This window comes from Chanodichthys erythropterus, chromosome 13 (assembly GCF_024489055.1).
Source record: "Chanodichthys erythropterus isolate Z2021 chromosome 13, ASM2448905v1, whole genome shotgun sequence".
Lineage (NCBI taxonomy): Eukaryota > Metazoa > Chordata > Actinopteri > Cypriniformes > Xenocyprididae > Chanodichthys > Chanodichthys erythropterus.
Genome location: NC_090233.1, coordinates 28,839,583 through 28,863,893, shown reverse-complemented (window position 1 = coordinate 28,863,893; position 24,311 = coordinate 28,839,583). Strand labels below are relative to the sequence as shown.

General features: G+C 41.1%; 1 long non-coding RNA gene across 1 annotated transcript; it reads right to left on the bottom strand.

Annotated features, from left to right (window-relative positions):
- Nucleotides 1-22,222: 22,222 nt before the first annotated feature.
- Nucleotides 22,223-23,525, bottom strand: LOC137033793 (uncharacterized). Its single transcript, XR_010896878.1, has 3 exons — nt 23,401-23,525; nt 22,978-23,031; nt 22,223-22,330 (listed from the first exon to the last, which is right to left on the bottom strand). It is a non-coding gene; the product is annotated as an uncharacterized lncRNA (long non-coding RNA).
- Between the last annotated feature and the right edge of the window lie 786 nt (nt 23,526-24,311).

Sequence of the window (24,311 nt, the reverse complement as noted above, 5' to 3'; positions counted from 1 at the left end):
TACACAACAGTCTCCGTGCTCACAGCGTCACAGATATTAATATTTTAATGATTTATAAAAGATGAATCATTGTCTGGCCATCTGGAATTTTGATATGGAGATAAAGGTTGAAATTATATATTTTTTGTAGTATTACACCACATCGTGTATGTATATTAGCACCATTTGTTGTTTTCTTGTGGTATGAGATAGAGCGTAAGGACCCGGAAGCGCTGCCGCGTGACGTCAGACTTAAACACCGGATAACGAATGGCAGTGTTAAGCTCAAGGAGAGCTAAGCTTAGCGCAGAAGTTTAGCGGTCTAGAAGTTGTTACATATGAAGCAGGTACGATGTATTAAAATTGTCCTTTTCACTTCATGAGTTATTGAAGTTCCTCAACGTAATTATCCGCTTCGAGAAACGCGTTCATTTTAGACCGGATGATTATCATCCCGGTGATATGATGGAGTTCAACATCGTAAATTATTATATTAAATGAATAAACTTACACACGCTATGCTTCTTCACCGTTTTTACTTGAATCAATTTTAACACTGATGAACAAATTATGTAGGCTACACAAATGCATACAGTCTTAAAGCCTTTGCACACTGATCCGAAATTTTCGCATGCGTTTTTTCATATTCGCAATCCTAAAAATTCGTCACGCACAGAGACCTTGTACACTGAGTCCGATGCGTATTAATGAATGCGTTGCGAAAAAAAATAAATAAATCGCAAAACAATACAAAATGAAGTCTTCAAGCAGCAGTGAGCACGAGTGTCTCCTATGGAAGGCCGTAAAAACATTCCAGCGTTACTCATCGTAATTATATTTTTACTAGGAACAATTAAATTAAAGAGCTCTATAATTTAATTTGTACTAGTAACAATTACAATTATAGAGCTCTATAATTCAATTTTTACTAGTAACAATTATGATTGTAGAGCTCTCTAATTGACCTCTAGAGCTCTGCAATTGTATTCTTACTAGTAACAACTGAATTGTAGAGCTCTATAATTCAGTTTTTACTAGTAACAATTCCAATTAGAGAGCTCTACAATTCATTTATTACTAGTAAGAATTCAATTGCAGAGCTCTGTAATTCAATTGTTACTAGTAATAATCCAATTGCAGAGCTCTACAATTCCACTAGAGAGCTCTCTAATTCAATTGTTACTAGTAAAAACTGAATTAGAGAGCTCTTTAATTCAATTCTTACTAGTAACAATTCTAATTACAGAGCTCTATAATTGTATTATTACTCGTAAAAACTCCTATTCATGAGATGCAAAACAGATTGCAGATTTCCCGCCTACAAAAATAAAAGCCCTGTAGCGTGGTTCTAAAGTATCCTGAAATATTTTACAGACTTAGGTAACATATTAATCATGTTCACATTAAAGCAAAATTAAGATGATGCCTGAGATGAAAGCCTATATTTAGTCGTTCTATATTCATTCACCTTTGTATATTGGTAAAGCTAAGAGTCAAGAACACTCCATATCACTGGACATAATATAGGGTGAAATGCCCTATATTATTTAGTATTGTTATGCAATAATTGAATGATTATCGCGGATATCTAATACAAAATAAACACCTCTAGTTGATTATCAATTTGTGTTAATAATAGGCGATTTGGCGCTGGGATGTGTAGTTTCTGAAATTATGTTGTTGAGTGCTTGTTGTGACTGTTATCAGAGGCGCGTGCAACAGGGTTCACAGCGCTCGTGCACATGGATTTGCACTTCAATCTATCGCTGTTGCGGAGACTCTCTATTCGATACGTTGAAATCACAAAAAACAAAATACATATAAACGTGTCCTTGCTCTTGATATACAATCACTGATGAAAATCTTTGGTTTCAATGAGAAAAAAAATGACATATGGTTGGATTAGAACCGGGGACCTCTTTCACCCTAAACGGAGAAACTGCCACTAGCCCATGTGGACATTCGACTACCAAAAGCGGATCGTCGTATTTATTAACTAATGTACATCCCAGTCAACAATTTGATCTCACAATGATGTCACTATGAGCTCACAATATTCTCATGGTGCGGTCATAATGTGAGTGTCACAGTGAACTAAAAGTGTAACTCATACTTTGCTCATACTTTGTTCACAACATGAGGTCACTGCACAATCACAGTGCACTCATACTGTGGTGGAAATATGAGGTCACATCACACTCACTGTGTGCTCATACTGTGATCACTGTGATGTCACTGCGCACTCACTGTGTGCTCATACTGTGGTCACTGTGATGTCACTGCGCTCTCACTTTGTGCTCATACTGTGGTCATATAACACCATATAACACCACAATAATTGTGTTAGTTCACTGTTATCTAAAATGATTCAGTTAACTCAAACTTTTACACCCACATTCTTTATTTCCATCAATAAAAACAATCAAACAAAAAGTCAGCTTTTTCCTTGGTTTCCTTTTCAGCCTGGTGCTGGCGTTGGACAAAAAAAATTCTACTTGGCGAATACATTCCGCGTCTGGTGTTATTCTGGTGGTTACTTTTAGCTTCTTCACCTCTATTTCATTTTGTTTGTGAAAAGACCTGACACATTCTAAAAGCACAAAGAGCAAGGTGTTAACATTACAATTTTTATAGCAGCATCCAGATGCACAAACCAAAACTTAAACACTTACTTTTCAAACATGTCAGGAGCACAGGTGGCAACACCTTCTTCCCATCTTTCCCCGTTCTGTTATACAGACAGAGAACATTGTCTGACGCTATAAGAAGTCTTCTTTGGACAATTGTTATGTATCCTAAAGAAAGTGTGTATCATAAAGTACTTTAAACTACACTTTTGTAGACCTACACTTTACATTCTTAATGATGTAGTGTTGCATCTGATGTCTGGGTAAAGTTGCTTGTTATGTTAATAAGAGGATGAATGTCAGTCACTTTGAGTTTTGGTAAGTGACGTTGAAGCTTTTAACATAAAACAGCTACAGTTCCGCAGTGTTATGACAGAGACACCGGAGGCAGAGATAAAAGCAATGATGCAGTTTATTGAGGTGATCAGCAGAGACACAGGTGAGTAGACTGGTGAATACGGAGATAATGACTGAGAATGATGGATAATACTGTCCTTGTTCTTTGTGCAGGTGATCTTGGAGGAAGACGCTGGAGCTGGCAGACGAACACACTCACACACAGGAAGGTAAGCACACAGGGAGACCAGGAGACGATGGAGACGAAGGAGATAATGGAGACAGGTAAGTATCACTTTTGGAGTCCTTGAAGATAAGCATACAACAGGTTGTATCACAAACGAGACCGGACGATGTGTGTGTGTGAGTGTGTGGCTTTTATCCTGTGGTTGATGACTGCGGTGATGATGTGCAGGTGGCGGTGATTAGTAGGCTGGTGATTGAGTGCGTGGGTACGGAAGCGAGGTGGAACCTGACGTGTCTGTGACAGTACCCCCCCTCCCACGGCCCGCTCCAGCGTGGTGGTCGTCCTCGAGGTCGTGGGGCAGGTCTGTCTGGGTGATTGGTGTGGAAGGTCTGTAACAAAGCAGGATCAAGGATATCATTCTTGGGGACCCATGAGCGTTCTTCGGGCCCGTAGCCCTCCCAGTCCACCAGATACTCTAAAAGACCACCACGGCGCCGGGAGTCCAGAATCTCACGTACAACGTAGGCTGTTCCATCATCCAGAATGAGTGGAAGGGGGGGCTCGACGGCTGTCACGTCAGGTTCTGTGGGAGGAAGAACAGAAGGGTGGTGAGGTTTTAATAGTGAAACATGGAAAGTTGGGTGAATTCTCTTGTATTGTGCTGGGAGTTGTAACCGGTAAGTGACAGGGTTGATCTGTTGCAGGATGGTGAACGGGCCAATGAAGCGGGGACTCAGCTTCTTGCAGGGCAGGCGCATCTTGATGTCTCTGGTGGACAGCCAGACCTTCTGCCCCGGTTGGTAGTTTGGAGCGTGGGAGCGCCGAAGGTCGGCTGTCGTCTTGCGCCTGCGCAGGGCTCTCTGTAGCTGGTGGTGATCTGAGTCCCATACCCTCTCGCTCTCCCGGAACCAGTGGTCGACAGCTGGAACGTTGGAGGGTTCCCCGTCCCAGGGGAACAGTGGGGGCTGGAAGCCGAGCACGCATTGGAAAGGTGTTAATCCAGTTGTAGCTTGACGGAGGGAGTTCTGGGCGTACTCGGCCCAGCCCAGGTACTGGTTCCAGGAGTCCTGGTGGCCATGACAGAAGGTACGCAGGAAGCGGCCGATCTCCTGGATCTTCCGTTCCGTCTGCCCGTTCGACTGAGGATGGTATCCAGACGACAGACTGACGGTCACACCCAGGAGGGAGAAGAAGGCCTTCCAGACCCGCGAGATTAATTGTGGTCCTCTGTCTGAGACTATGTCTTCGGGGATTCCGTAGTGACGGAAGACATGGTTGAACATTAACTCTGCTGTGGTCACAGCAGTTGGTAGACCCTCCAGGGGAATAAGGCGGCAGGCTTTAGAGAAGCGGTCTACGACGACCAGAATGCAGGTGTTACCATCAGACTCGGGGAGGTCCGTGACAAAATCTACTCCCAGGTGTGACCAGGGTCTCTCAGGAACGGGCAGAGGAAGAAGCTTGCCGGTGGGAAGATGGCGTGGGCTCTTGGAGATGGCGCACTCCCTGCAGCCCTGCACGTACCTCCTGACATCGCTGGCCATGTTTGGCCACCAGAAGCGCTGTTTGAGCAGCGAGAGGGTTTCATTGACCCCCGGGTGACCAGTGCCAAGTGAAGTGTGAACGGAGTGCAGAAGTGGAGTGCGTCGTGTCCTGGTGATGTAGCGCAAGCCTTGGGGACAACCCGGCGGAGTGCGTGAGGAGGCATTGGAGGAGGGTAAGGTCTCTTCTGACCATTCAATAGGGTTGACGAAAATGGATTCTGGCAGGATGGTTTCAGGTTCTTCGTTCTTTTCTTCTGGTGAGTGGAGACGAGAGAGAGCATCGGCTTTCAGGTTCTTAGAGCCAGGTCTGTATGAGATGGTGAAATGGAACCTTGAGAAGAACATCGCCCAGCGGGCTTGGCGAGGGTTGAGTCGTTTGGCGGCTTTCAGATACTCAAGGTTTTTGTGGTCGGTAAATACCTGAAAGGGATGCTTGGCCCCCTCCAACCAATGCCTCCACTCCTCAAGGGCGAGTTTTACAGCCAGGAGTTCACGGTCCCCGATGTCATAATTCACCTCCGCCGGGTTGAGCTTGCGGGAGAAGAAGGCACATGGATGGAGCCTACTTGGATTCCCCTGCTGCTGCGAAAGGACCGCTCCCACTCCTGTGGTGGAGGCGTCCACCTCCACGACGAATGGTAGGTCCGGGTTAGGGTGGACGAGGAGGGGAGCGGTGGTGAAGGCTTTCTTGAGGGTTTCAAATGCTTCTGTGGCAGTTTGGGACCAGGACAGAGACTTGGGCTGCTTGCGGAGGAGGTTGGTGAGTGGGCAAACGATGGTACTGTAGTTTTTGATAAATCGACGGTAGAAGTTGGAGAAACCAAGGAATCGTTGGTGTTCTTTTACGGTGCTTGGAGCTGGCCAGTTTTGGATGGCAGATACCTTCCCCTCGTCCATCCGGATGCCACTGTGATCGATGATGTATCCAAGGAAGTGGACAGAGGGCTGGTGGAAAGAGCACTTCTCTGCTTTCAGGAACAGATGGTATTGCCGTAAGCGTTGGAGGACCTCCGCAACGTGATGGCGATGTTCGGCCAAGCTCCGGGAGTATATCAAGATGTCATCGATATATACCAACACGAACTTGTGGAGAAACTCCCGGAGCACCTCGTGGATGAAATCCTGGAATACGGAGGGGGCGTTGACCAGGCCATACGGCATCACGAGATATTCGTAGTGACCGGTGGGCGTGACGAAGGCGGTCTTCCACTCGTCCCCCTCGCGTATCCGGATGAGGTTATACGCGCTGCGGAGGTCCAGCTTGGTGAACACAGTGGCACCACGGAGATGTTCCAGGGCCGCTGGGACGAGGGGAAGTGGGTACCGGAACTTTACTGTAATCTTGTTGAGTGACCGGTAATCGATGCATGGCCGCAAGCCTCCGTCCTTCTTGGCCACGAAGAAGAAGCTTGAAGCAGCAGGGAAGTAGACGGGCGGATGTATCCTTGGTTAAGGGCCTCTTTGATGCATTCCTCCATGGCCTTCTCCTCCGGCACTGATAGGGGGTAAATGCGTCCCCTAGGCACTGGTTCACCCGGCAACAGATCTATGGCGCAGTCCCATGGCCGGTGTGGAGGAAGCTTGGAGGCGCGTTGTGGGCAGAAGACGTCACTGAAGGGGGCGTAGTCGGGAGGTATGTCGACGGAGCGTTTTTCTACAGGGCTTTCGATGGAGGTAGCATTGATGGAGAGGTTCTTGGGGTGAGGATGCTTTGGAACAGGAAGATCTGGAAAGCAGCTGGAGAAACAGTGGTCGCCCCACTTCAGGACTTCGCCCGTGCGCCAGGAGATGGTGGGATTATGGAGCTCCAGCCACGGGCGCCCTAGAACCACGTCAGCGGTGGACTCCTCCAGAACCAGCAGATGGATGAGTTCATGATGGAAGATACCCACTTGTAGTTGAAGAGGTCCAGCGACACGGCGAACCGTCTTACGGCTCAGGGGTTTGCCCGTGATGGAGTTGATTTGATAGTGAGTCGGAGACGGCGAGGTCTTGAGCCCGAAGTGTCGACAGAGGGCGCCGGAGATGAAGTTTCCTGCTGACCCTGAGTCGAGGAGTGCCACCACTGGAATGGAAATGTCAGCAGCAGTAAGGTTTACAATTGTAGTGAGTGGTTTCATGTTCTGAATAGAGGGAATGATGGCACTCACCACAGGTCGAGGAGGACGGGTTGGGCATGTTGAGATGACATGCCCAGGTAATCCACAGTATAAGCACAGATTCAGGGTCAGCCTTCTCTGTCTTTCTGTTGGTGATAAACGGGAGTTATCCAACTGCATAGGTTCGGTGGCTGGTTCTGGAGAGCTGACGGGTTCGGACCGACGGAGAAATGTGCCGGCGAGTGGCTGGCCCTGGTGCTCAAGGAGACACGACTGCATACGAGAACCCACTCTGATGGCAAGCTGGATGAAGCGTTCGAGTCCTAAGGAGTCCTCGTATGCAGCGAGATGCAGCCGCACGTTGGGTTCCAAACCCTGTCGGAAGGTGGTGATGAGGGCTTGTTCGTTCCATCCACTGTTAGCGGCGAGTGTTCGGAACTGCAAGGCATAATCGTTAACTGTATTGTTTCCTTGTTTTAAATTATACAGTTTCTCACCAGTTGTTGAATCAGTCAAGGGTCTACCGAAAACTTCTCTGAAGTGAGAAAACAAAAGCAGCATAGGATTTTACAACAGGTCCTTTATGAGCCCAGAGGGAATCTGCCCATTGAAGAGCCTTGCCTTGCAGTTGGGAAATCACGAACGCTATCTTCGCCATGTTGGTAGGATATAAGTGCGGCTGCATCACCAGGACCAACTCACATTGAAGGAGGAATCCACTGCAGTCCTCCGCCGATCCTGAGAAGGGCGCCGGTTTGGCCATGGGACTGGCGGTGAATACAGAAGGAGAAGCGGTGGTGGTGGATGCGGAAGCAGCCGCGGCGGTGGATACAGGTGACGGTGATGGTGGTTGTGGAGTGAGAGCTCGTCTGAGAGCATCCACGAGCTCTTGGAACGGGTCGTGATGGCTCATGCTGATCGACAGTTGTTAAGGTCCGGTCTTCTGTTATGACAGAGACACCGGAGGCAGAGATAAAAGCAATGATGCAGTTTATTGAGGTGATCAGCAGAGACACAGGTGAGTAGACTGGTGAATACGGAGATAATGACTGAGAATGATGGATAATACTTTCCTTGTTCTTTGTGCAGGTGATCTTGGAGGAAGACGCTGGAGCTGGCAGACGAACAAACTCACACACAGGAAGGTAAGCACACAGGGAGACCAGGAGACGATGGAGACGAAGGAGATAATGGAGTCAGGTATGTATCACTTTTGGAGTCCTTGAAGATAAGCATACAACAGGTTGTATCACAAACGAGACCGGACGATGTGTGTGTGTGAGTGTGTGGCTTTTATCCTGTGGTTGATGACTGCGGTGATGATGTGCAGGTGGCGGTGATTGAGTGCGTGGGTAAGGAAGTGAGGTGGAACCTGACGTGTCTGTGACACGCAGATAGAAGTTGTTAAAAAACTAGTCATATAGCGTGGTGAAATAAGGCTTTTTATCTTTAATATGAGTGTCTAAGAGTAGGCGTACTTCATCTTTTCATCCAAAGAGCAATGATAGTTTACGCTATTCCACCAGTGCAGCATTCTTGCTTACTGTTGTTTTACAGCGCTTGTTAATTATTGAAATATAAGTATAAATGAAAAAAATTAATATATTGAAATATAAAGTTAGTAATGTTGTAATGATCTGACATAACAGGCCTAACAATTCACAAATACTGATATGCAAACTCAGGGCTCTCAAGTGTCACGCATTGAGCGTGACAGTCACTCATTTCGGTCTTTTGTCACGCACTCCCGCCACACACTGTATTTCTCACGCAGAAAAACTATTTATCATATATTTAACATGCCGCAGCGCCCAAAATGTATCCGGCCACGCCGCTCTCTCTGAAACCGGGAAGGAATCAAGCGTGTTTCAAACCTGCCACTTATCAGCCAATCAAAAAAAAAAAGAAAAAGGCTACACAATAGCCAATCAGAAAATAGCACTATTGTATCTGGGTAAGATTTAACGCAAAAACCAATGAAAAAAAAGCATATCCTGGAATTGTTCACCATCATCCTCGTTCACCCACAGATGGAACCACTGGAGCTCTGAGCATCACCATTAAATCACGATCTCCTGTTTTAATGTTACCACAAATTCACAGCTTGTTTGACACAAACAATGACAACTTGACTGCTGTTAGATAATCAAATAATCAGCATCAGTTTTTCATGAGTGGAGTGGGGGTTCAATCTTCAACTGGCTGGCGGCAGCAGCCACTGACAGGTCACATGACCTGGTGGCAGCTGCCAGTCTGATTCTGGCAGGTCACGTGACCTGCCAGTGGCGCTGGCGGCAGCTGCCAGTCTTGATTCTGACAGGTCTGTCAGTGGTGGCTGGCAGAGTGTAATGCGTTCCTTATTTCTATCGTTGCATGGAAATACATAATTGTATTATTATTAATATAATCTTATGACTTTATTCTTTTGTATAATTCACGTTTTAGATGGGTTTATCTCAATTAAAGCAGTAAAATGACCGTGATCTCAACTGGTGGAAAATGACGCTCAGCCCAGCCAGCCACTGCTGAGACGCGAGTATAACGCGCTCTCTAATCACTGTCGCTGCATGGAAATACATAATTTTATTATTATTAATATCATATTATGACTCTATTCTTTTGTATGGTGGATGTTTTAGATGGGTTTATCTCAATTAAAGCAGTAAAATGACCGTTATCTCAACTGGTGGAAAATGACGCTCAGCCCAGCCAGCCACTGCTGAGACGCGAGTATAACGCGCTCTCTAATCACTTTCGCTGCATGGAAATACATAATTTTATTTTTATTAATATAATATTATGACTGTATTCTTTTGTATGGTGGACGTTTTAGATGGGTTTATCTCAATTAAAGCAGTAAAATGACCGCGATCTCAACTGGTGGAAAATGATGCTCAGCCCAGCCAGCCACTGCTGAGACGCGAGTATAACGCACTCTCTAATCACTTTCGCTGCATGGAAATACATAATTTTATTATTATTAATACAGCTAATCTTATGACTATATTCTGTTGTATGGTTGGCGTTTCAGATGGGTTTACCTCAAATATATATACAATCTACTTAATGCTTTCTGTCCTCTGATTGACAGTAGTACATAGCCTACATATGAAGTATGTGTAAGGCAAAAATGTATTGTACTGAAGCAACTTGATTATTCATATTTATACACAATTTTTAATGCTAAAAATTACTATTACTAATAAACTACTTTTTTTTCGTGTTAATGTAAGTGTCAAATGAGTGGGGGTTCAATCTTCAACTGGCTGGCGGCAGCAGCCACTGACAGGTCACATGACCTGGTGGCAGCTGCCAGTCTGATTCTGGCAGGTCTGTCAGCGGTGGCTGGCAGAGTGTAACGCGTTCCTTATTTCTATCGTTGCATGGAAATACATAATTGTATCATTATTAATATAATCTTATGACTCTATTCTTTTGTATAATACACGTTTTAGATGGGTTTATTTCAATTAAAGCAGTAAAATGACCGTGATCTCAACTGGTGGAAAATGACGCATAGCCCAGCCAGCCACTGCTGAGACGCGAGTATAACGCGCTCTCTAATCACTCTCGCTGCATGAAAATACATAATTTTATTATTATTAATATCATATTATGACTCTATTCTTTTGTATGGTGGACGTTTTAGATGGGTTTATCTCAATTAAAGCAGTGAAATGACCGTGATCTCAACTGGTGGAAAATGACGCTCAGCCCAGCCAGCCACTGCTGAGACGCGAGTATAACGCGCTCTCTAATCACTCTCGCTGCATGAAAATACATAATTTTATTATTATTAATATCATATTATGACTATATTGTTTTGTATGATTGACGTTTTAGATGGGTTTTTCTCAATTAAAGCAGTAAAAAGACCGTGATCTCAACTGGTGGAAAATGACGCTCAGCCCAGCCAGCCACTGCTGAGACGCGAGTATAACGCGCTCTCTAATCACTCTCGCTGCATGAAAATACATAATTTTATTTTTATTAATATAATATTATGACTCTATTCTTTTGTATGGTGGACGTTTTAGATGGGTTTATCTCAATTAAAGCAGTCAAATGACCGTGATCTCAACTGGTGGAAAATTACGCATAGCCCAGCCAGCCACTGCTGAGACGCGAGTATAACGCGCTCTCTAATCACTCTCGCTGCATGGAAATAAATAATTTTATTATTATTAATACAGCTAATCTTATGACTATATTCTGTTGTATGGTTGGCGTTTCAGATGGGTTTACCTCAAATATATATACAATCTACTTAATGCTTTCTGTCCTCTGATTGACAGTACATAGCCTACATATGAAGTAGGCCTATGTGTAAGGCAAAAATGTACTGTACTGAAGCAACTTGATTATTCATATTTATACACAATTTTTAATGCTAAAAATTACTATTACTAATAAACTACTTTTTTCGTGTTAATGTAAGTGTCAAATATAACACAGCATGCTTTCGGGGAACATTATATTATGATTGATTTTCAAAAAATTGAGCTATAAAAGCCTGATGTATAAATATGATGCTCAACAACAAAAACATGCACATACTTTTGAGTATCATATTTCATACACACATGCACTGGGACTCGTGATTTTTATTTATACTGTACAAACTGTACATCCTCCCATATATATATATTAATGAGAAATGGACAAATAAATGTTACCCAAACGCCTGTTGTTTACATTAGCATTAAAAAATGTAAACATGTATTTTATTATTTTTAACATTAAAAAAAGAGGCACGAATAATTAGGTAAATCAAAGTTGCTGCATTCCACAAAATTTTTGTCTTACACTTACTTACAAGCTAACACTCAACAACAACTTTTTAAACATGCAAATCCCCTCCAAATATTGTAAATATGTGAAACATATTTGTGAAACAAGTTTTCTCAGAAGGTGAGCAGATTTACAGGTGGTCATGTTGCTTATGCTGCCCGTGACCTTAAAAGAAATGAACAAAGTCAATGTATCTAAATATTTACATCAAACACACCTTTTTAAAATGAAATCAAGAAATGAGACCTAAACTTCCCCACAGCCGCTAAAATTATTGTATCCAGATTTAGGATTAATGTTGAGAAAGGGTCGTATTATTAGAATAATTCACGTTTTAATTGCCATTTTTATGCTATATATTATTGCATAACTCGTGTTATTACAAAACATAAAATCGTCACAACTATTAGCAGTATGCATACAAATTAGAATGATTTCTTTGGAATGACAGGCAACAGTGGCTGGATGGTTGAGCGTCCAGCGAAGCATATAGCAACCAGTTGAGATCACGGTCATTTTACTGCTTTAATTGAGATAAACCCATCTAAAACGTCCACCATACAAAAGAATAGAGTCATAATATGATATTAATAATAATAAAATTATGTATTTTCATGCAGCGAGAGTGATTAGAGAGCGCGTTATACTCGCGTCTCAGCAGTGGCTGGCTGGGCTATGCGTCATTTTCCACCAGTTGAGATCACGGTCATTTCGCTGCTTTAATTGAGATAAACCCATCTAAAACGTCCACCATACAAAAGAATAGAGTCATAAGATTATATTAATAATAATACAATTATGTATTTCCATGCAGCGAGACTGATTAGAGAGCGCGTTATACTCGCGTCTCAGCAGTGGCTGGCTGGGCTATGCGTCATTTTCCACCAGTTGAGATCACGGTCATTTCACTGCTTTAATTGAGATAAACCCATCTAAAACGTCCACCTTACAAAAGAATAGAGTCATAATATGATATTAATAATAATAAAATTATGTATTTTCATGCAGCGAGACTGATTAGAGAGCGCGTTATACTCGCGTCTCAGCAGTGGCTGGCTGGGCTATGCGTCATTTTCCACCAGTTGAGATCACGGTCATTTTACTGCTTTAATTGAGATAAACCCATCTAAAACGTGAATTATACAAAAGAATAGTCATAATGTTATATTGTTAATAATACAATTATGTATTTCCATGCAGCGACAGAGATATAGGGAACGTGTTATACTCTGCCAGCCACCAGAACCTCTGACAGACCTCCCAGAATCAGACTGGCAGCTGCCACCAGGTCACGTGACCTGTCAGTGGCTGCTACCGCCAGCCAGCTGAAGATTGAACCCCTACTGGGATATCCGGTTCGCGAACGAATCATTCGATGTAACCGGATCTTTTTGAACCAGTTCACCAAATCGAACTGAATCGTTTTAAATGGTTCGCGTCTCCAATACACATTAATCCACAAATGACTTAAGCTGTTAACTTTTTTAATGTGGCTGACACTCCCTCTGAGTTCAAACAAACCAATATCTCCGAGTAATTCATGTACTCAAACAGTACACTGACTGAACTGCTGTGAAGAGAGAACTGAAGATGAACACCGAGTCGAGCCAGATAACGAACAACAGACTGACTCTAAGATTACAATACCGATGAAGTGAAATCAATGTACACTTTAATAAATTATACTTTGTATTACAAATAAGCGTACTTACTAAAAGTACACTAAATTACCACTATACATTTTTGTATTTTAACATATTTTATGAGAGTACTCTGATATGCCACTAAAAATACACTTATTTTAGAGTGTACTGTATAAAGTGTACAGAAGTCACACTTCTAATGAAGTGAGAACATAGTACACTTTAAAAAAGTATACTAACAATTAATTTCCCAAAAATATATACTTCCCATAAGTACACTGAATTGCCACTCTAAGTATGTCAAATTTAATACACTTAAAAAAAAAAAAAACTTCAATACAATTTAAAATACATTAACAACAAAGTACACTTTCAAAAAGTACATTTAAAAAATAATTTGATTACTGATAAATTAGTATACTTACTGTTTGGACTATTAAGTTGAACTTAATTACATCTTTTTTGAAGTATACTTTTAAAAAGTACAAATCAAATACTCTTTAAATAAAGTACAACAAGTAGAAGTATACTTGTTTTATAATTTATGTACTTCATTCATATTTCAAATACACTAAAGTATACTACTTTTTTACCTGGGAAGTTCAAACTCTATGAGCCGCGCATTATTTGTGTGCATTATTAACGTATGTTACTAACTGAAACACTACTGCCAGCCAGTAGGAAGTGTTTGTCCGAGCTCACAGCAAGGGAACGATTATAACTTTGCGTGGGAACGCAAAACATCTTTGCGAGGGAACGCAATCTTTGCGAGGGAACGCAAAACATCTTTGCGAGGGAACGCAAAACATCTTTGCGAGGGAACGCAAAAGATTTGAAAAAATAAATAAATTCTCCCATCCCAAATTTTTTTCCACCACCACGTAAAATTTCCTTCCTTCCCATTTTTTTTTTCTACCGCCATGTTCCTTTAGGGGCTCCGTAGGATTGCATGTGCAACTGAGAATTTTAGTTTACATTGTATCTCAAGACATTAGTGGATTATTCCGTAAAGGTAATTATATTCTCAGCGTTGTGGCTGACTTATGCCTAAACTACAGTTGTTTACTTCTAGGTAACAGTTTATAATGTTTTCATTAGTGTGCACAATTTGTGTATTGGTCTGTAATGACAGATAGGCTACTTCATGTAACAACCTTAAGCTATCGTCTACAATGAGTTCAGCTAGTTGTGCTCTTCCTTTGCGATGTTTTAAAACTCTATTTTATAAGTTGTACATCACTGCCTGTAACAACTGAAATAAACCTGTAGAAATGTTTTTGAGGACTTAGGCTATATCTATTCTGGTATTGTTCTTAAATTCTTGTTCATTTTGATATGATGTAGGCCTATGCTCTTCAAAAGGATTAATGAAATTCTTTATGTTTAAGCTCACCAAGGTTGCATTTTTTTGATCAAAAATAGGCAAAACAGTAATATTGCAATTTGTTTTCTATTTTAATGTATTTTAAATGGCTGTTTATTCCTGCTCCTCCAGCCTTCACATGATCCTTCAGAAATCATTCTAATATGCTGTTCCCTTTCGTGGGAACTGTCGACGCTGCATATAACGCATTGGGAACCTTCTGCATGATAACATCATTGAAGCACTCATGTATCTAACCAATCGTGTAACGAGACGTCAGAGGCGGGTGACGTCACGGACCAGGAACTATAAAGAATACCCGGATGCAGAGATCGCTAGCTTCTGTTGTCTTCAGCAAGCGCTCCATGTTATCTTGTGTGTCTTATTTGGTGTTGTTTGTCTATCATCTATATTATTACAAAGACAAGATCTCTTCGTCTGAGGACAAGAGTATCAGTTTGCACCACTCACATATATACAGTGGGTACGGAAAGTATTCAGATCCCCTTAAATTTTTCACTCTTTGTTATATTGCAGCCATTTGCTAAAATCATTTAAGTTCAATTTTTTCCTCATTAATGTACACACAGCACCCCATATTGACAGAAAAACACAGAATTGTTGACATTTTTGCAGATTTATTAAAAAAGAAAAACTGAAATATCACATGGTCCTAAGTATTCAGACCCTTTGCTCAGTATTTAGTAGAAGCACCCTTTTGATCTAATACAGCCATGAGTCTTTTTGGGAAAGATGCAACAAGTTTTTCACACCTGGATTTGGGGATCCTCTGCTATTCCTCCTTGCAGATCCTCTCCGGTTCTGTTAGGTTGGATGGTAAACGTTGGTGGACAGACATTGTTAGGTCTCTCCAGAGATGCTCACTTGGGTTTAAGTCAGGGCTCTGGCTGGGCCATTCAAGAACAGTCACGGAGTTGTTGTGAAGCTACACTTATTTTAGCTGTGTGCTTAGGGTCATTGTCTTGTTGGAAGGTAAACCTTTGGGCCAGTCTGAGGTCTTGAGCACTCTGGAGAAGGTTTTCGTCCAGGATATCCCTGTACTTGGCCGCATTCATCTTTCCCTCGATTGCGACCAGTCGTCCTGTCCCTGCAGCTGAAAAACACCCCCACAGCATGATGCTGCCACCACCATGCTTCACTGTTGGGACTGTATTGGACAGGTGATGAGCAGTGCCTGGTTTTCTCCACACATACCGCTTAGAATTAAGGCCAAAAAGTTCTATCTTGGTCTCATCAGAGCAGATAATCTTATTTCTCACCATCTTGGAGTCCTTCAGGCGGGCTTTCATATGTCTTGCACTGAGGAGAGGCTTCCGTCAGGGGCATCCTGCCATAAAGCCCCGACTGGTGGAGGGCTACAGTTATGGTTGACTTAGGATGGTTGCTCAGTTTGGCCGGATGGCCAGCTCTAGGAAGGGTTCTGGTCATCCCAAACGTCTTCCATTAAGGATTATGGAGGCCACTGTGCTCTTAGGAACTTTAAGTGCAGCAGAATTTTTTTTGTAACCTTGGCCAGATCTGTGCCTTGCCACAATTCTGTCTCTGAGCTCTTCAGGCAGTTCCTTTGACCTCATGATTCTCATTTGCTCTGACATGCACTGTGAGCTGTAAGGTCTTATATAGACAGGTGTGTGGCTTTCCTAATCAAGTCCAATCAGTATAATCAAACACAGCTGGACTCAAATAAAGGTGTAGAACCATCTCAAGGATGATCAGAAGAAATGGACAGCACCTGAGTTAAATATATGAGTGTCACAGCAAAGGGTCTGAATACTTAGGACCATGTGATATTTCAGTTTTTCTTTTTTAATAAATCTGCAAAAATGTCAACAATTCTGTGTTTTTCTGTCAATATGGGGTGCTGTGTGAACATTAATGAGGAAAAAAATTAAAAACTTATATTGCAGCCATTTGCTTAAATCATTTAACAGAGTGAACAATTTAAGGGGGTCTGAATACTTTCCATACCCACTGTACATTTTACTCTCACACATATACATTATACTATCACACACTTATATTCTCCTCTTACATACATATATATTTTACTCTCACACAGATACAGTTGCAAGAAAAAGTATGTGAACCACTTGCAGAATCTGTGAAAATGTTAATAAATTTAACAAAATAAGGGAGATAATACAAAATGCATATTATTTTTTATTTAGTACTGTCCTGAGTAAGATATTTTACATAAAAGATGTTTACATATAATCTACAAGACAAAAAAATAAAAAAAAATAAAATTTAAAACATTTATTAAAAATAACCCCATTCATAAGTATGTGAACCATTAGTTCTTAATACTGTGTGTGGTTACCTGGATGATCTACGATCTTTTTGTTTTGTTTTGTGATGGTTGTTCATGAGTCCCTTGTTTGTCCTGAGCAGTTAAACTGCCCAAAATTCTTCAGAAAAATGCTCCATGTCTTGCAGATTCTTGCATTTTTTGCATATTTGAACCCTTTACAGCAGTGACGGAATGATTTTGAGATCCTTCCTTCACACTGAGAACAACTGAGGGACTCAAACACAACTTTTAAAAAAGGTTCAAACATTCACTGATGCTCCAGAAAAAAAACATGATGCATAGATGGGGGGTGAAAACATTTGGAATTTGATGATCAAGGTAAATTGTATTTAATTTGTCTTCCGGGAAACATGCAAGTATCTTCTGTTGCTTCCGAAGGGCAGTACTAAATGAAAAAAAAAAAAAAGATATTCAAGCCAAATAAGAAAGATTTGGACATCTTCATCCTGTTCAAAAGTTTTAATAAAATTAACCGTTTATTTCTAAAGATACAGAATATAAATACTTTGGATATTGAAATATGTTCTCAGATTATGGAAGCAGCCACAGCATCTTTCGGCTACGAGTAAGACGGAGGGCGGTGGTCTGAAATTAGTTCTGCCACCAAAAGCAAGCCCATATCCGGCAGGAGAATCAGCATCGTTACGGTGGAAATGGGACTTTACTTTTGATTACGCTTGAATTACTTTTAGAACTAAATGTATAGTTTTTAAATGTAGGCAATATTTTTCGGCATAGTAAAAACCAGGGGCGGAGCCAGACTTTGTAAACATTCGGGGCTTAGCCCAAATTGATTTTGTTCAATGACCAGTTAATGTCAAAATCTTGTTCCCATTTGACTTTAGATTTATCCAATTCACCTTATTCCGCCACGCCCATTTTTAATTCTCCGCTCTTCCGCATTTTGTCATCCGACTTCCGCTAAACTGACTCGGCACATCCGGTAGCTAGATCAGTAATTAAAAGATTGTTTATAGCGAGCTATAACTTTAGAGAAATGACAAATAACGTTAATGCAGTAAATCTTTCAAATTGGGAGCACGGAGAAAACTTTATACAACGATCAGATAGTCTCATATCGTCACTGTTAACGGCCGTAACTGGTAGACGATATGAAGAAGTGGCCAGAGTAAACCATGGGACTGAGTTGATGGAGCAGCATGTAGAGGGTGTAGGTGAAGACGACTGGAATTATTTTAAATCAGTTTTATTAAAGATAACTTTGTGATTTGTATTTTAGAAAATGTGTAATTTAATAAGTTGTGATAAAATCAGTCATAAGAGTGTTTGTTGTTATCAGGAAGCTAGACACCTTTTACTGACCTTCATGTTTCACCATTTAATTTTCATATGCAATAAACCAAGATAGAATTAATTTGCAAACTTGACATGACTTATTCTATTTAAATCAGAATACTTCATCCCTTTAAATTGTAAGAGCTCACATTATATGGTTTTATTAAAAAGATACTGACAGCTAACATCTGGCCACATTTTAAAGATAAAAAGAAACCCCATCACATATGATCATATTGTAAAGGTTTATAGAAATAATTTTAAGATAGACAACATTTGGTCATATTGTAAAGGTTCATAAAAATATCTACATACACTATTTACACTGATTAGTTAAAGTAAAACCACAGCACAGAGAAACATACCTAAAATCAACATTTATTCATCCTCTACATCAGAAATTATGTTGCTCAGAAGGGTAAAATGGTCAAATTCTCTAAATGATCAATTTTAGGGGTGAGGTTAATTTGAACTGTTGTAAGAAAGGATTTTGAAGATCTTCAGTCATATGACCCATGTACATTAGTGATGCGCCCGGTGTTGGTGGTGTCTTCTTCAGAGAGTTTTGTGCGTCTCTTGGTGAATGCTGGAATGACAAGTTTCACCTTCCTTTGATATTCAACACTGTTTTGATCTGTCTGCATTGACAACATTGTATGCGAACTGAACTTAGCTGGGTGATGACATCACTGTTTACTCCAGTGCTGATATAGATAAATTATCATCCTGATATGACCACCCTAATGATCACCCTGCAATAAATTACAACGCAGCTCCATCAGAGTCGTCAGGAGCTGATCCCAAGTGTGTAGCTGGAAACTGTTGGTGTATATATTGGTAAGGTGCTCGGCGACTGAATGAATGGTGGTTGTTTCTCAGCAGATTTGTGTACAATGGCGCCAGCTCAACGCATTTCATTCTCATATCAGATGTAGGAGGCTTCAGATTGAGATGTGATTTTGAAGTGTAGTTGTGGTCAGAGACAGATGGATCCTCCCAGTGTGTTTCTGCATCACAGTTCAGGGTATGTGGATGTGATCATCCTCACAGTTGATCACTGACGCTCATCGATGCATCTGTGGAAATAATATAACCATACACATTTTTTTTTACATTAGTAATTATTGATCATGAGAATTAATATAAGATTGCACTCATACTTTAACAGAACAGTGTGAGAGAGAGATGCATTAAAAACGAGACAGTATATACACAATCTCTAACTCTAGTGTTAATAGTTAGGTCAATATCAATATGAGAGATGTAGCTAGCTGGCCTGCTATCACCTGCAATCTCTATGAATTACAGGAATAATGTAAGTAGCTAACTTAAGCTATTATTAAACTATAATGTACCACAATCCTATCTTAAATATGTACCATTGTACTATCTTACATATGAAATATATAGGTGGCAATTGTAATAATGCAAGATTCGTTGTATTTTGCGAACTGCTCTTCTTAACTGTATTGATAGAAGGGACTTCACAAATCTAATGTTAGGTTAACATGTACATGGCTAGCTAAATTAGCTTACCTGAATCTGATAACGTGTTCAGCATCCGCCGTGACTTATTTACCGGAACATCGTTGCCGAGCCATTTCTCGGGGAAAGGGTGTTTGTCAGTCGGCCTCCCATCCATGAAATGGTACGAACACACATAAGGGCACTTGGGTGGTCACTTCAAGTTTAGCGCCTTCAGCCATTGCCTCAGGTGCTCCTCGTCTTAAGGTGGTGGGTGTAAATTGTAAAGTGCACCACAAACCTCGGACCGCTTCACATTGTATTTGTAACATCGTTGATGCCGTTTCAACTGTTCTCTCTTCTTAATCTAATTGTTATGACAGCCCCTAACTGAGCATATAATACTCATCTACCGTTACAGCCTATGGTTACAGCTATAGGATTACCACTAGCGACTGCTAGCTTAGGTCCCTCAACCGGAAGTAAGATGACAAAACGAACGTAATGGCGCCACCCTTGTTGTCGCGGAAAATAAGGTGAATTGAAGGCTTGTTTGAGATGAGCAAATTCTGCGCAGAACCGATCACCGGTGATCACCGCGAGATGCATGTCGGTTAGAAATGTGTCCGACTCCGAGGGTGGGCCGCCTTGCTCTGATGTCATGCCGACGTGTGTCAAAAACTTCTCGCGAGGGCGAGGCGGACGTGTCGGATTCTGCAGTCGAGCGCAGTTGCTCTCCACCGACTGCGCTGACCAAAAGCATGATGGGAAACGACTTGCTGACGACACAGCTTAAAGCTTATTAACCGTGATGTATTGATCTGATTTAAAATGTCTGATTTTAAAACTCTAATATCATGTTTTAATGTGTAAAAATAATGTGTGGATATTCCCAAACTCTCTGACACAGTGATCTCTCTATGGGTTATGCGAACGTTGTCATTTATAAAAAAAATATATAAAAACAGGTCTATAATTAAAGTCCTCCCCTCACTGCAGCCGTCTAGTCTCGGCTGAACTTCAGGCGAGGCTAGGCGCATCTCAAACAAGCCTAGAGTCTGGGAACGTGACGTCAGCAGCGCATTGCATTCTGGGACATTAGGTCACGGACAGTACAGTAGAGACTGGGAAATAGTGGAGGAAGATGTTAAAATGTATATTATACAGTTAAAAACATTAGAATGGTGAGCGCTGGCTGTGGTATGAACTATATGCATATACTGACCAGCGTGGAAAACGAATGTGAAATGGAGCGCCATTTTTTCCCATTTTCGGGACATTCTAAAAAGCTTAACGTGGCGTAATGTAAGTAAACAACATACTAATAGCCCAGAATTTGAACGCAACGCGTTTAATTTCACGTTAAACGTTTTCCTCCCATAGAAACTGTAAGTAACAGTTACAGCAAAGCAGATATGAGCCTAGAATATGAACAGAACCCGTCTTATTACACGTTAAGTCACTGTCCATTAACTGTTTTCTTTATGGGAGGAATATGCCTGTGTTAAATGTGCGTTCATATTCTGGGCTCGTCTGCTTTTCTGTAGTAAACACCAAACTAATAAAGCATTAGCATTAGTAAATTAAGCCACGTTAAGCTTCTGCCTTCCGGCTTAGAAACAATGGTGAAAGTGAAACTCAAAATAATTTTGACCAAAATTTGGCTTTGTCATTTGTATTTATTACAGATTAATAACTTCTGATCCGTTTGAATATGTACGTGCTCACGCCCCAGCAAACATGCTTCTTTGGGGCCCGTGTGGGGCCCTTTCGGGCAGCCCACTGTGGGCCCAGATACCGGCGTGAAATGCGGGGCACGTGTGGGCCCCACACTATTGGCCCAGAGCGGGGCCCTAGTGGGACAGCCCAAAGTGTGGGCTGACTGTGGGCCCGGATACCGGCGTGAAATGCGGGGCACATGTGGGTCCCACACTATGGACCCAGGTGGAGTGCCAGTGGGACAGCCCAAAGTGAGAGAACATCATGTGAAAAGATTACTTTGTTAGACACTCTTCAACACGAACCTGTTAAACAGCGCGCCTTTGTGTGCATCGGTCCTATCACTCCGTGTTGTGCATGTCAAATAAAATCAGTCATAATCAATAAATGTAATTTCTTATGTTTTTGTTGTTGTTTCAGTATTTATTTATTGATCCTTATTAATTTTGTTTCAAATACAGTTTCTGAATGTTATTTACATATAAAAACATTTATGATTAAGAAGTAGGCTATTATATTTAATGGGAACTTATTTTTACTGTTAGCTACGTGAGGCAAAATAAGTCAGAATGAAGGATAAACTGAAATTAACGGAATTTCAACAACTTCTGCTCCTGTATTTGAAGGATCACTGAAGGTAAACGTCATATTATGCGACTACGCATTACTTTACGGAGACCTTACGAGCTACTAGCTAAGTTCTGCCTTAAGAACAAATGGTGCAGCCGAATAAAGTACAGAGTTAGTTACAAACTAGCTAGTAGTTACTAAGCCACTAGTGTGGACTTTACGTTCCAATTTAAGAAAGAACTTACGAACGGCTGGTGCAACCCTACCCTGGTTCTTCTGCTCCTTCCACCATCCCGGTCTCTTGCATTATGGAGCCATGATTTGACAGGAGTTTCCACTTCGGAAGCTGTGGCCTGGCCGCTTTTTGCGCGCTTTTTTATCTAAATTGAAAAAACAACAACAATTGAAACATGAGTTTTGTATACATTACATTTGTGTTTTCTCAAGGGTTAGGACATTTCCAACCCAGGGAACAATCTTTTGAGAACATCTAAATGCACTTTGACTGGAGAATCCTGAGAATAATTTGAGTTCCTGAAAAATAGTTCCAGGTTTTGTTTATTAATATTAAAAACAATTTTAGACTGTTGTTGAGAGAGAAAGATACAGAGAGTGAATAAATTGAGGGCATGATGAACTGAGAGCATGAGAACAATTTACTAAAATTGTCAACACGATGTAAAGAAAAAAAATTGTTTGCTACTCAACCATGTGTCATTCCAAACCTGCATGATTTCTTCTGTGGAAGATATTTTGAAAACTGACCATGTTTTTGTCAATACAATAAAAAGTCAATGGGATCCAATGCAGTTTACATTGTATGGACAAAACAGATGAAACATTCTTCAAAATATCTTCTTTTGCATTCCACAGAAAGAGTAAGTAATACAAGTTTGGAACAACATGAAGAACTATACTTTTAACGCAAGAAATCATTGATGACTTTAACTTTCAGCATGAATATGTAATTTTTATTAAAATAAATGCAAATACTGAGAATGTGTCTGACAGTCAAAAATGTACTTACACAGCAAAAGATGCAGTGACCTGTGCCTGAGCGGCTCTTCTTAGGTTTATTTAGCTGTGGTTAACAAAATCACAAAGGAGAAAAAGAGAGAAAGAAATATTGAATAAATCTATACAAATTAAAATGTACTGTATTCATTTTTTAATCAGTGATTATTGACTAATCAGCATGTCAGGAGTTCTCAGCTCTGGTCCTCGAAGTGCACTGTCTTGCACAGTTTATGTCCACACCTGATCAATCTCACCACATGTGACTTTCTAGTCAGTAAAAAAGCTCAATTGGCTTGTTCAGGTGTATTGGACCAGGGTTGATGCTAAAGTCTGCAGGACAGTGGTCCTCGAGGGCCAGAGCTGAGATCACCTGCAATATGTTCTGAACATAACAATTCAGAGATCCAGAATGACTGCTAGATTGATCACTTACAACAGTGGTGTCCAGTCCTAGTCATGGAGGACCAGCGTCCTGCAGAGTGTAGCTCAAACAGTCCTGTAGTTCCTGGTCATCCTGAAGACCTGTAGTCAGGAATCAGGACTAGATGGCAAAGAATACTGAAAAGAGAGAGGACAAACAACATTTCAATGTTATGAAGCCAGTTTAAATCTTTTATTCATGAATATGTAAAATGACATATGAGAATGTGACACATGGCACTACTGTACGGTCAGATAAAGTGATACCCAAAAGATTAACAGATAACAAGCAAAATGTTTATGAAAGTACAGTTATTTGGTACAATCAACAATACAAAAACTGAGAATGTGTCAGACAGTGAGTCGAATACTTACAGAGCAGAACCAATGATCTGATTACACACAATGAAAAGGAAAAAAGAAACAAGAATATTTCAGTTAAATATTGCTCTGTATGGATGAACGTGCTGATGAAATGTAGGCCTATACATTCAAGAGAAATTATACATCAATATTTAATGTGAATATAACTGAATTAAAAATTTTAGGCCATGAAATGATATATATCTTTTCATAATTAATGAATTACAGATGGTTGATTTCATTTGAAATACACAGGCCAATGACTTATCTCTCCCTGCATCTCAATCAGCTCATCAGCTCCCTAGCTCTTGAATCAGTATTTCATTAAAGTGAATGAGGCCGACTCCCTGATCAGTGCCCTAACTACTGTACTAGGGAGCTGATTGAGACACGCTCTCTCTCTCTCCCCGTGCAAGCGCCAACTTGCGCGTGAGACAAAGCGTTCAATTTGTTATTTTTAGGTCACGTTAACATGATAGCAATATAAAAATACAAAGCACATGTATATAAATAAATATGGTTTGCTGTCTGAGCTGTCACAGCACAGGGTTTATCGATGTA